At 42.9% G+C, this 12,943-nt stretch overlaps 1 protein-coding gene across 7 annotated transcripts in view; it reads left to right on the top strand.

Moving 5' to 3' along the window:
• Positions 1 to 860: 860 nt before the first annotated feature.
• Positions 861 to 12,943, top strand: part of NEXN (nexilin F-actin binding protein) — a 50,653-nt gene continuing 38,570 nt past the window's right edge. For 5 of the 7 annotated variants that reach the window (XM_047726206.1, XM_047726208.1, XM_047726205.1 and 2 more), the window contains exons 1-2: positions 861 to 999; positions 3,734 to 3,805. The gene's annotated coding sequence lies outside the window, so the exon portion shown is untranslated. The remainder of the gene's footprint in view (positions 1,000 to 3,733; positions 3,806 to 12,943) is intronic. The other 2 variants (XM_047726207.1, XM_047726203.1) reach the window with 1 other exon arrangement.

Below are 12,943 nucleotides of genomic sequence, written 5' to 3'. Positions count from 1 at the left end.
AACCAGAAGAATCCCCCCTCTGGATAAGCATTTCAGGTTTTAATATGGGTTGTCTGATGGGTTTAACTGACAGGCTGGTGGTCCAGGTTGAAAAGGCCCATGGGTGCTAATATCCGCAGGTGTCTTTATGTAGGTTTAGAAGGACCGGGGACGATTTGCTTTCAACTAAGGAAACGTGGAAGATTATATAAGTATTACTTGTTTTTAGGGTTGTTTTTTTTTTTTAACCTCCTCTCCTCCTTCCCCCTTCCACTCTCCTCTATCACCACTCTCCTTGGAGTTAAAGAGGAGAGCCAAGAAAAGGACAGCCACAGACGAAATGATCCCCGGACTGCTGCCCTATGGCCTCAGCAGTAAAAGAAAAACTGGCCAAAGGTCATGCTTTGGATGAAGATAAGGTAGTGAGTGGCTCAGCGTCTTGGTTAGAAACCAGGACAGGAAGAGTTGCTGAGAGAAGTGGGCCCCAGGGCAAACCGGCTGTGTGGGTGTTGGGGAGCCAGCTCCAGCCCATCCATGAATCCCATTCCAGTATCACTCCCTTCCCACCCGGGAGGCGGCCTTCCGTCCCCGGCCCCCGCCGAGAGGTGGAGGCAGACCCCTTGTGAAAGGCTCCACGACCCAGAGTCGGGCGACACGCAGGTTCTGGCGGAAAGTTGGCAGCCACCGCCCCCTCTCCCGTCTCCCTCCCCGACACCCCACCCCTCTCCGGGCGCTTTGGCGGAGGTGGGGGTGGGGGGAACTGGCCTAGTGTTCTGGAACAGCTGCAGCCGGCGCTGGGCCCGCCTGGAATGCGGGAACAGGCTGCGCACCAGGACTTTTATGGAAACTTGCTGGTGGAGACGGCGGCGGCGGCGGCGGCGGCAGCCAGAGGGCTCCCAGCGGCCGGAGCGGCAGCGGCAGCGGCCGGAGCGCCCAGACCCCCTCCCACACCCAAGCGCAGGACGCGCTTAGCCTCTCTGCGCGCATCGAGGACCCCAGCTCGTCGCCGGCTCCTGGCGGGTGAGAGGGCTCGGGGAACGTGGGGCGGGGGCGGAGGTGGCGGACCGGGAGGGGTCGGGGCCGCCGTGGGGGCGGGGGCCGCAGGGAGACGCGCCCCCCTCTCGGCTCCCGGCGGGGCTGCGCCGCAGCACCCGAGCGCGCGGGGCTGCGGCCAGCTGGGGCGGCGCGCCCGGCCCGGCCGGTCCTGCGGGCTCGGCCGGGTGGCGGCCCGGGTCTGCGCGTCTGGCCGCGCGAACCGCCCTTTGGCTCTGGCGGCCGTTCCCTCGCCCGCCGCCCCTGCTTTCAGCTGCCCTCGCGCCGGGTCGGCCGAGTTGCGTTCGGGCGCTTTCTCCACTCCTGCAGGGAAGAGCCCGCGCGAGCGGCGTGGGTGCAGTCCCTTCGCTCTGCCCTTGGGGTCCAAGCGGATATAAAGTTCAGTGTCGTCCCCCACCCACCACGTGCCCCCGGCGCGGTCTCTATCCCGCGATGCCTGCTGTTTTTAAGGGAAATCTTTTCCCGGTCTGCCCCTGCGGAGGCTGGGGAGTAAAATGTGCTTTAACAGCCTACCATCTACCCCCTCCCCCCAAAGTACGTTTTGGAGACGATTTTGTCCGAGGTGGGATGTTGGGGTGCGCGGCTACAGTTGGAAGTTGGAGTGCATGACGTGGTCACCTCCTGAGACCTCCCTTGTCCCTATGCGTTTTCCAAATGCGAAGCCATTCCAACTGTTGATAAATTGTGAGACGCTCTACGGTGCTAAAAATGTATTGGCATTTGTAAGGAAAATAACCAAGTCCAGAGGTTAGTTGATTGTCGCAGTGGCTTCCAGGGCTTCGTTTTATATTTATTTAAGGTCCATAAGAAGAACAAAGAGAGTTGGGGGGAGGGTGCGGTGGAGAGAGAGCGAGAACAAGGTAAAAAATAGCATGAGGAGATGTCCTAACAAAATGTCTGTCCTAGGGAAAGAGGCAGGTAGAAAAACGAAGTGAACCGTAGGAAAGAAAGAGTTCCACGAGCAAAGCAATGGCAGCATCATTCATCAGCTCAATTTTGTTAATGAATTCATGTAACGGGCCCATTGGCCTGCGAGTCACAACATAGCTATGTGTTGGGCAGTACCATTAAGTAAACCTGAGTATTTATACCATCTTAGTCACACGTCATTAAGTGAACCTCATTATTTCCCCCTCCAGTCCTTGTACAGCTTAAATAACTGCCATCAGAAAACTCAGACGACACAGAAGTCTCTGAAATTCTTTTGACTTTGAGGTGTGCAAAAGTGGAAAAATGCATCATCAAATTGAGCGACAGTTTTCTGGGGAGATGTGTTTAATATAAATGAAATTTGGTTATTTAATATAATTAGTTAAGATTCATAGTTCTAGGTATTAGCCCCCTATTTTTGAAACTCTTTTATATTTTGACTGAAATAATTTAAGTAAAAATGTGGGGAATTGTGTATTTTATCTGCAACAACTTCCTTAAGGAGCCCTGAACAAAACCACAACAAAATTCTTTTAAATTCAGTTTCCCTCAATACAGTATTGGTGTAACTGTTTTAATGGAAGATTCACATTTCTAAAACCATTTTAGGCAGAACTATAGTGAATAGCAATTTTTCTTGCTCACCTTCAATGGAATCTGTGCTATTTTTGAAAATTTGATATGTAAGACTGATCATTGTCAAAATGTATGTCATCTTGAGATGGCTATATTTAGCATCAACAAAAGAATGCCTTATCTAGGCTTTTGAACAGTATTTTTCCCCTGAAATTACACTTAAAGTATTTAGGTTAGGGTTTCATTCGTGAACAGAATGAAAACTGAGTATGTATATTTGGAAGAGATTAATTGGGGATTTAGATTGCTTAGAACCAAAGTGACCTAAAATTACATACTTCATTTAGGGGAAAAAAACAAAACAAAACCCTACTGTTATTTTTAAAACACCATAAAGGCAAATAAAGGTATTGTTTAAATAAAAACATATGCCTATAAGAAAGAAAACAGTGCAGTAAATGTAGAAAAGTAGACGGGGAGATGTCTAAAAGTTTTTTATGGAAGAGAGAACTCAGTACATTTTATAGTATGTAGGCCATATACACACAAAAAATAACTTGGTACTCTATTTTATAATTTAGAGGGAAAATGACCTACAACATTTTTTTTAAAATTTTTTTTATTTAACAGAGAGAGAGATCACAAGTAGGTAGTGAGGCAGGCAGAGAGGGGGCGTGGGGAAGCAGGCTCTCTGCTGAGCAGAAGCCTAACACGGGGCTGGATTCCAGGACCCTGAGACCATGACCCAGCTGAAGGCAGAGGCTTAACCCACTGAGCCACCCAGGTGCCCTGACCTACAACATTCTCAATAACTTCACCTATTTCTGTTTTTTAATCAATTTGTGCTCTGTATCACCTGTGTAGTTTCTTTCATGCTCTCTTCTGGTTTTGTAATTGCAAGATCACATATTGTTTACATACACTTGGAATTGTTATATTCCCTCTTTCTGTTTAAATATTCAGTGCTTGTTTGGCCGGACTTAGGGTGGTGTACTTTCTACTCTCTAAGATGAGTGGATTTTTATCCTGAAATCCAACTTACTTAATTTCTAGTAAAATTTGTTTTTGTTTGTTTGTTCTAAAAATATAACCATATTTATGGTTAAAAATGATCAAGAATGGAAAAGGGGACTTTCAAAATAGGACACATGTACTGTTAGTGTTTTGATACGTTTCTCCTTGTCCCCGTGCACAGGACTTTTTTCTCGTGTTGCCGTATCTCTGGGAAGCCGTGTGTGCACGCCCCCAGTGCAGTCTCTGCCATCCAGTAAGTGTTCAGTACCTCTTCTTTTTCTCCCCATGCCTCCTTTTGTTTTTTTCCTTCTTGTCAGCTCCTTTTTGCTATCAGATTAGAAGACAGACTGGGGCTCCCGGGCCACGTTTTGAGGCTCTTGAAACTTCACCTTTCTCTCTGGGCCTCGTTCTTGTCCTTTCCTCCCCTTTGCCTGTCCCTCCTCCATTCAGGCCAAACTAGGCCTCCCTTTGTCTCTCTATTTTCTCAGTGCTGCCTGTTCCTTTAGATCAGGGGCCGCAAATTGGCAGCCAGAAAGCCACCTGCAGCCATTGGTACATTTTATGATAAAATAAGGATTTCCAGCCTCTCCTGAAAAACTGGGTCATTTCTGCATAGCAGCAGTACCCTGGGACAAAGTAGTTGCTCCCCCCTGGGAGCACACATACCCCTTCTGACACCGTCTCCACTCTTCCCCATTCCCTTACAACCAGCCGTCACTCACTCACATTGCCTGTTGGTGACACTGCCCTACATTGTCTTACAGTTATATTGCCTGACCCTAAACTCTTGAGTATGCAGTAGCCCCGATGGAAATGTGAGGCAGGTCTGAAGCCGTGATAGGATGGGAAGTCTGGACCCGGCATTAGGAACCTGGACTTGAAATGCTGTAGATGTATTTGGGTTAGCAATCCTTCTCGCAAATGATAGCATCACGGGAATGAGAAGTTAGCATTCATTGGCACTAACTTCTCGTGTAAGTTGGAGCTAGAAGGGGCCATGTGTAACTAACTAAAACATTTTAACTGCTGGGATTTCAGAAAGCACAGGGTAGGTATTTCCGGGAAAGAAATCTTTCCTAAAACTCTTAAAATATCCTCCTCTCTCTCCACCCTAGAAGTATTCAGGAGAGTTTTGTTTTGTTTTTAAACCTTCTAGAGATTGGCCATAAAGAGGACTTAACTGCTGTTCCTCTTCTGCCTCCCAACCCTCCCTTGGTTTGGAGCCCGATGTCTGGGTCTGTCCATTCCCAGCTGTGTCCTTCGTTGAAAGGCCATCATCTTCCACCTGCCCAGAGGGTCAGGCAGCCCGAGCTCCTCCTGAGATTACCACGTCCTTGTGCTTGGGAAACCACCTTCTGGTTTTTCACAGTTTAACGTAAACCCATTTGATTTTATTTTCTATTCATTCAAGGATGCATCCTCATCATCAGCCCTCTTTTTGGAGATGCTGACGGAAGTTTGACTTGGGCTGGCTTTGGATCAGGCAGTTTTTCTCTTATCTTTTTGTCATTCATCCACTCCCGCCAGTATGAATTGAGTTTATACCGTGTTCCAGTTGTTGTGTGAGACACTGAGGATAAAAAACAGAGTAGAGCAGCATTCTTTTAAGGGGCGTATAATATGGTGAATGCTCTTTGAAAACTATCACATACTGTCATATGAGAGCAAAGTGTTATACATTATTAATACAGAAGAATATCAAAGGTTGAAAATAAGGTTCTTGGTTATCAGTGAGGAATTGTTTATTGGTAGAAGGAAAAAAATCTCATTATTTGAAATAGGTAAAATATTTTTGAATTATGACAGGGTTTATGATTGGCTTTATATTTTGATTTAGCTTATTAAATTTTATTTGTTTATTTGACAGAGAGCACAAACGGGGGAGAGAGGGTAGAGGAAGAAGCAGACCCCCCCCAAAGAGTGGGGAGTCTGGTGTGGGGCTCGATCCTAGGACCCTGGAATCATGACCTGAGCCAAAGGCAGATGCTTATCCAACTGAGCCACCCAGGTGCCTCATATAATATTTTTAAAGTTTAAGGTTATAATGTTCATTAACTAAATGTAATAAAGTTACATTGTATTTAAGCGTATATTTCTGCCATAGTGAAAAATGATAAAAATTTGGGCTCACATTTTATAAAGCTCAAAACAACATTTGTTCAAAGACTGTAAAGAGGTAGGTTTTAACAATTATTTGTAGCATACAGTTAAGTGTTCTAAAATCTTTTTTAAAAGACTTTATTTATTTAAATGACAGAGAGCTAGAGAGCACAAGCAAGGGGAGAAGCAGGCAGAGGAAGAAGCAGGCTCCCCCCTAAGCAGGGACCCCAATGTGGGACATGATCCCAGGACCCTGGGATTAAGTCCTGAGCCAAAGGCTGATGCCCAAATGACTGAACCACCCAGATGCCCCAAGTGTTCTAAAATCTTAAAGGAAGGCCTGGGTGGCTCAATCAGTTAAGCTTCTGCCTTTAGCTCAGGTCATGATCCCAAAGTCCTGAGATTGAGCCCCATGTCAAGCCCTGCTCAGCAGGGAGTCTGCTTCTCCATCTCCCCTTCCCCCTGTTCATGCTCTCTTGGGCACTCTCTCTCTCCCTCAAATAAATAAAATCTTAAAAAATAAAATCTTCTTAAAAGTTGAGACTAAGAATTTACTTGAATTTAATGAAATGTAGATCTAAAGCTGTCCGTCTTGACGATTCTGTTCTTTGAGAAAGGAGATAACACATTATCACAATGAAACAGTTATTATAAATGAGAGCTATGATTGAAAATTCTTTTCTTGATTGCTGGATTATTTGCTATCTTGGAATATTTTAATTGCATGTCTAAAAAGGAAAATTAATTAAATTTAGAAAATACGGAAGTCAAACAGATCCAATGAGATTCTAGAACCGAAATACTAACATGCATATTTTTAGGTCCACTGTGCTTAATATTACATTCTACTGTAAGACTTACATATTGTCTCACAGCTTGAGCTTCACACCTTAATATCCGGCCTGGAAATTGTAACAGCCCAAAATTATACTTTCTTCTTGGACACATTTTATCAGGCTATGAAGTCATCTTCAAAAGCTTCTTGAAGCTTATCTCACTAATTGCTATGCCTGTTGATACCAATATTAATATTACCATTGAGCATGTTATATATATGTTTCATGTACTTAAATTAGGTAAAAATGGAGAATGATATGGTGACGTGAGTAGTTGAGTAACAGGAAACCTGGAGTCTAGTTCCTTGTTCTGTGACTGAACAGCTTTGCAACCTGGATAAGTCACTGAATCTCTTTGCGGCTATTTTTTCATGTGGTAAATGAAAGGGTTGGACTAAGTGATCTTGTTTGTTTGTTTATTAAGATTTATTTGAGAGAGTGTGTGCGCATGGGCCCATGTGTGCGAGTGGGGGAGGGGCAGAGGGCAAGAATCTCACACCCGGCTCAATCCCAAGACCCATGAGATCACCACCTGAGCCAAAACCAAGAGTCCGATGCTTAACCGACTGAGCCATCCAAGCACCCTGGACTAAGTGATCTAAGGTCCTTAAATAATGAGCTCTAAAAATTCATGATTTTTTAAAAATATTTTTTTATCTGACAGAGAGCACTAGCAAGGGGAAAAAGAGAGGGAGAATCAGGTTTCCCGCAGAGCAGGGAGCCTAATGCAGGCTCAGTCCCCGGATCCTGAGATCATGACCTGAGCCAAAGGCAGATACTTAACTGACTGAGCCACCCAGGTGCCCCAAAATCCATAATTCTTAATCCATGTATAAACAGACCCCAAATGTAATTCTGAAAGGTAGTAAAACCTGTTCAAAACTCTACTCATTTTCTTCAAATATATTTTCAAATTTAATCTTAATTAATGGTAACTCAGTCTACTCATTCGCTCAAGCCAGAAACTTTGAGTTAATTCTTCACAGTATTAGTCTTCTCTCCTCTCCCTCTCCGGATCTAACTGGCCAAAGTTCTTGCAGTAGTACCTTGGCTACAAGGTAAATTCCCTGGATTCAGGGACTTAGTGTGTTGGTTCACTCTCATCCTTCCACAGCCTAGAATAGTGCCTGGCCTATAGTAGGAGCTTGATAAACCCTGGTTAAATAAGTGGATGAATGGGCCACCATGTCCTGTCAATTCCACTTCTGAAACGTCTCTTTCATCTTTTCATTCGTAATGCCACAGTCTTAATTCAGGCTCTTGTCGCGCCAAGAGCACTGTGCTTGTCCTCTTCCCTGTAGCCTTCCCCCATTTACCCCAATTTTTTTTGCATGGCTGTCAGAGGGCTTTTTCTTTCTAGAATACATATCTGATTCACATTCTTTTTTTTTTTTTTTTAGATTTTATTTATTTATTTGACAGAGAGCGAGGGCAGGAACACAAGCAGGGGGAGTGGGGGAGGGAGAAGCAGGCTTCTCACTGAGCGGGGAGCCCCATGTGGGGTTCAATCCCAGGACCCTGGGACCATGACCTGAGCTGAAGGCAGATGCTTAACGACTGAGCTACCCTGGTGTCCCTGATCCACATTCTTGCTTTAAAAATTCCTTTTTTGGATCCTCACTGCCTAGTTTAGATCAAGTCTAAGCTTTCTTAATAAGACAGGTAGGAATCTTCCCAGTACATGCCCAACATTTCCAGTTTCACGTGGATTTGCTGGATAACTTAGAGCTCCCCAAATTTGTAATGGGTCATCAGGCATTGGTGTTTTTGTTCATGTTGGTTCTTTTGTCTGAATGTGTGGAATCCTATTTATCTTAAATCTATTTGTCTTTCAAGGTCTAAATCAAGTGTCACCATCTCTGTGTAACTTTCCTTAAGTCCAGCCCCCTCCTTCACCCCACTGTTGTCTTTTCCACAACTTTTCCATGTTTCTATAGCCCTGTATATATACTGCTATTATAGTACTTAATACTTTGTGTTATAATTATTTCTGGTCCCATCTATTTCACTGAACAAAGGTACGTGACTTCAAAGGCTTTTTCATACATTTTGTATCCTATTGCCACACATAACGTCTGGTACAAAGTACGTTCTCCTTCTCATAAAAATACTATATTGTAAATACAAACCAAATATGTCAAAATTGAAAAAAAATGGAGCCTTTCTGAGAAATCGTTTAACAATATGCTATAGGCTGTAGTAATGTTACAATACAGTCTCTGAAACCTATGATGTGTACTTAGTTGTCTTCATTTGACATGAATGATTAATATGTTAGAACAGAATCATTAAATCCCATCATCATCCCAGCCTTCTTTATTATGACCAAGCTCTAGCTGATGATCTACATGCTTAGCCTTATCTTTTGGTGTTTTCTCTCTACTCATTCTTCATAACAATTCATCAGTGCATGTGATCTTGAACACCGAAACAGTGCAGAGGGGCTGGATTGTTGTGTTGCTGCTGCCCCCTGAAGGTGGCCAAGGGCATTGCATCTGCCTGTGCCGGCAGAAGAAAAGCCACTTAATACTAGGTTAAGAAAAAGGCTGTGAGATTCCCCATATAAAATCCTTTGACATTCAGGTTGCTGAGTATAGGAATTAAGTTATTAAAATAACTTCATTTAGCATTCTAAAACAGTGATGGGAGTGCTCAGTCCAACTACTTTGTGGAATGAGAACTGACGAACGTTCTTTCCTGTAATTCAGCCAATCTCAGAATGTGGTTTTAGAACACCAGGGAGTCCCCAGGAGCCTTTAGGAGCCCCTGAAGCCCTTCCTTTTCCAATTACATGTCTGTATGAGGCCATATCTTTAAATACTTAGAACATATCTCAATAGTTTGAATGCAGAAGCAGGTATGAGAATGTATCTGTCTCTTATTAAGCCAGAATTAAAGAGATGTGCAAAAATATAAAACAATGTTACTTTTAATATATTTATTTTGAAAAAGTTATTTTTTATAAAATGTTTCTGTTGATATATAATGGGTTTGTTATTATTTTAAATGACTCTCTTGGGAAGACTTTAAAGTAACCACTCAAAAAAATTTTTGTAAGTATCTATTTGATGAAGTCATTAATAAGATTAAGTTCCGTATGTAAATAAAATGTGAGAATTTTTTTAATGTAAGGATTTTTTTTTTAAAGCTGCAGTACATTGCAGGGAAGACCTGGGGTCTCTTTACTGAATAAAGAAGAAGAGTGGGAAGAATCTTTTAATTTATAAAACATTAAATATCTGTAGATATAATCTATACAGAAGTTCTCTCAGGCTTCTCTATATGGCACAGACATTAATCCCTGAACTCAAAAAGTTTGAGAACCACTCCTCTGAATCATAGCCTTTCTTCTACTAGAGGCATTTTTTACAAACATCAGAGAACTTATTTTTATATGTGTTCACACTTTCAGAAGTTATTTAAATGAATCATTTTTAACTAAAAATGTTAGCCTCATTATATTGGTAGTTATCTTTTATCCCATATAGACTATGAGCTCCATAAAAAGATATCTTAGGGACGCCTGGGTGGCTCAGTGGGTTAAGCCTCTGCCTTCAGCTCAGGTCATGATCTCAGGGTCCTGGGATCGAGGCCCACATGGGGCTCTCTGCTCCTCTGGGAGCCTGCTTCCCCTTCTCTCTCTGCCTGCCTCTCTGCCTACCTGTGATCTCTCTTTCTCTCTCTGTGTCAAATAAATAAATAAAATCTTTAAAAAAAGATATCTTAGGGGTGACTGGGTGGCTCAGTCAGATAAGCATCTGACTCTTCAGCTCAGGTCATGATCTCAGGGTCATGAGACTGAGCTCTGTGCTGGGGGTGAATCCTGCTTGACATTCTCTCTCCCTCTCTCCCTCTCCCACCCCTCCTTAAAAAAAATAAGAAGAGGGATGCCTGGGTGGCTCAGTGGGTTAAGCCTCTGTCTTCAGCTCAGTTCATGATCCCAGGGTTCTGGGATCGAGCCCTGCATTGGGCTCTCTGCTCAGAAGGGAGCCTGCTTCCTCCTCTCCCTCTGCCTGCCTCTCTGCCTACTTGTGATCTCTGTCTGTCAAATGAGTAAATAAAATCTTTAAAAAAGTGAAAAAAAAGATTTTATTCTGTTCATCTTTGTAGTGCCTCACACTGTGTCTAGCATATTGTAGAAAGTTGTTCAATAAGTTTCTTGAATGAATGAATAAATACTTGTTTTAGCTAGTTTCATCTTTTCTCTTTTATTCTTTTTTTTTTTTTAAAGATTGTATTCATTTATTTGACAGAGAGAGATCACAAGTAGACAGAGAGGCAGGCAGAGAGAGAGGGGGGGGGAAGCAGGCACCCTGCTGAGCAGAGAGCCCGATGCGGGACTCGATCCCAGGAACTTGAGATCATGACCTGAGCTGAAGGCAGCGGCTTAATCCACTGAGCCACCCAGGTGCCCCTTCTCTTTTATACTTAATTCTACCACACTCCTGACATCTAAATCTTATAAAATAACATGCAGACCATCTACCGTGTGGCCCATTATAGGGACTCCTTTGTTTCCACTCTTCTCCTTTATTCATTATAGAGACCCCAGGTCTTTTCTGCAATGTACTGTAGCTTTAAAAAAAATCCTTACCTTTTGTTTATGTATGTATCTTGATTTTAGTAATGATTTCATCAAATGGGAACTTAGTGATTTTGTTTGAGTAGTTACTTTGAAGTCTTCTGAAGACTATTCTGAAGAGAGAATAAAAGTCAAGAATTAAGGATTTAATTTGGAGAGTAGGAGGCTGTATTGTGGGGAACTTAGCATGTGGTGGTTGCCCTTGCAACCTTTTAAATCCTGCAGTAGGATTTAAAACCCCTAGGACAGGGGCGCCTGGGTGGCTCAGTGGGTTAAGCCTCTGCCTTCGGCTCAGGTCATGATCTCAGGGTCCTGGGATTGAGCCCTGCATTGGGCTCTCTGCTCGGCGGGGAGCCTGCTTCGTCCTCTCTCTCTGCCTGCCTCTCTGCCTACTTGTGATCTCTCTCTGTCAAATAAATAAATAAAATCTTAAAAAAACAAATAAAAAATAAAAATAAAACCCCTAGGACATACTTATGTGTTGTGCTGCACAAGACGTACAAAGACGTATTGTTGAAGATGATGGAGATAGTGAGTGATCGTTGAAGTTTCTTGATGGGTATGTGAGGGTATGTTATATTAGTCTAATTTTGTACATGTCTGAAATTTCCTTAATAAAAAGGTAAAGAAGATAGATTAGACTGATAGGTCTGGGATGTTTAACCATATAAAAAATTCTAAAGTTTATGCTGGGTATACCTAGAAGCCTCAGCACATTTAGAGGTCTCAGAGACCAAAGGAGAGGGAAAACATTCATGATTAGGGTTTACTGGGAAAAAATCGCAATTTCTACTATAATTAGTTTGGGAAAATACTTAACTGGTAAAAAAGTGGCTTAAAAATTGTCTTGGAAGGGGGCACCCGGCTGGCTCTGATGGAGGAGTATGTGACTTTTTTTTTTTTTTAAGATTTTATTTATTTATTTGACAGAGATCACAAGTAGGCAGAGAGGCAGGCAGAGAGAGAGGAGGAAGCAGGCTTCCAGCTGAGCAGAGAGCTCAATGCAGGGCTTGATCCCAGGACCCTGGGATCATGACCTGAGCTGAAGGCAGAGGCTTTAGCCCACTGAGCCACCCAGGCGCCCCAGGAGCATGGGACTCTTGATCCTGAGGTCAAGAGTTTGAGCCCCACAGTGGGTGTAGAGATTACTTAAATAAATAAAAACTTAGGGGGAAAAAAAAAAAGAATCCTCTTGGAGGTGGAAATGAGCTACTGAATGTGTATGTTAGGTGAGAGGTTGAAGGAATGAGAAGGGAAACCATGGCTGAGGGAGTGTGCAGAAGGCTTAACAAGCCCAGGTGAGAATCTTCATTGTGATCCGTGCTGCCCCAGCAGTTCATGTGCTCAGAGCTGGAGCGATAGGCCAGAGTTAAGGAGCACAGAGGCATAGGGGACGTGGTGGTTGAGTAGGTGAGCCTGATGAAGACAGAAAGAGGGTGACTTGTTACCGTACTAGAAATCAAAGGAATCATGGCTACAGGTTACTCTGAAAACTTTATTGAACCTCATTTTACTAATCATGTATACTTAAAATCATTATTCTGATAATATGTAACCAGTTTCTTAACTTCGAATGGTTTCTTAACTTTGAAGAAACTGCATTAAACCAGTTTCCCTCTAGACACTGAAGTAACTTTATGTACTTATCATACTTGGATTCTGGGACCTATGGATAAGACTTGATAATTTGAAAATGTTTATTAGGATTCTGAAGAAGAGAAAACTGTTAAAATGGATACTTTGAATTTTAATAGCTTCTCATCTTGTAAGTTTATTAATCAAAATGACAGTAATATGTGTGAATACTAAATATATGAGTATATTTGGTAACTTTAATTATATGAAATTAAAGGAGGGCTTGGGGTCTCTGCTC

This window comes from Lutra lutra, chromosome 4, assembly GCF_902655055.1.
Source record: "Lutra lutra chromosome 4, mLutLut1.2, whole genome shotgun sequence".
NCBI lineage: Eukaryota > Metazoa > Chordata > Mammalia > Carnivora > Mustelidae > Lutra > Lutra lutra.
Note: the sequence above shows the minus strand (reverse complement) of the source record. Positions and strands in the feature narration are given on the sequence as shown.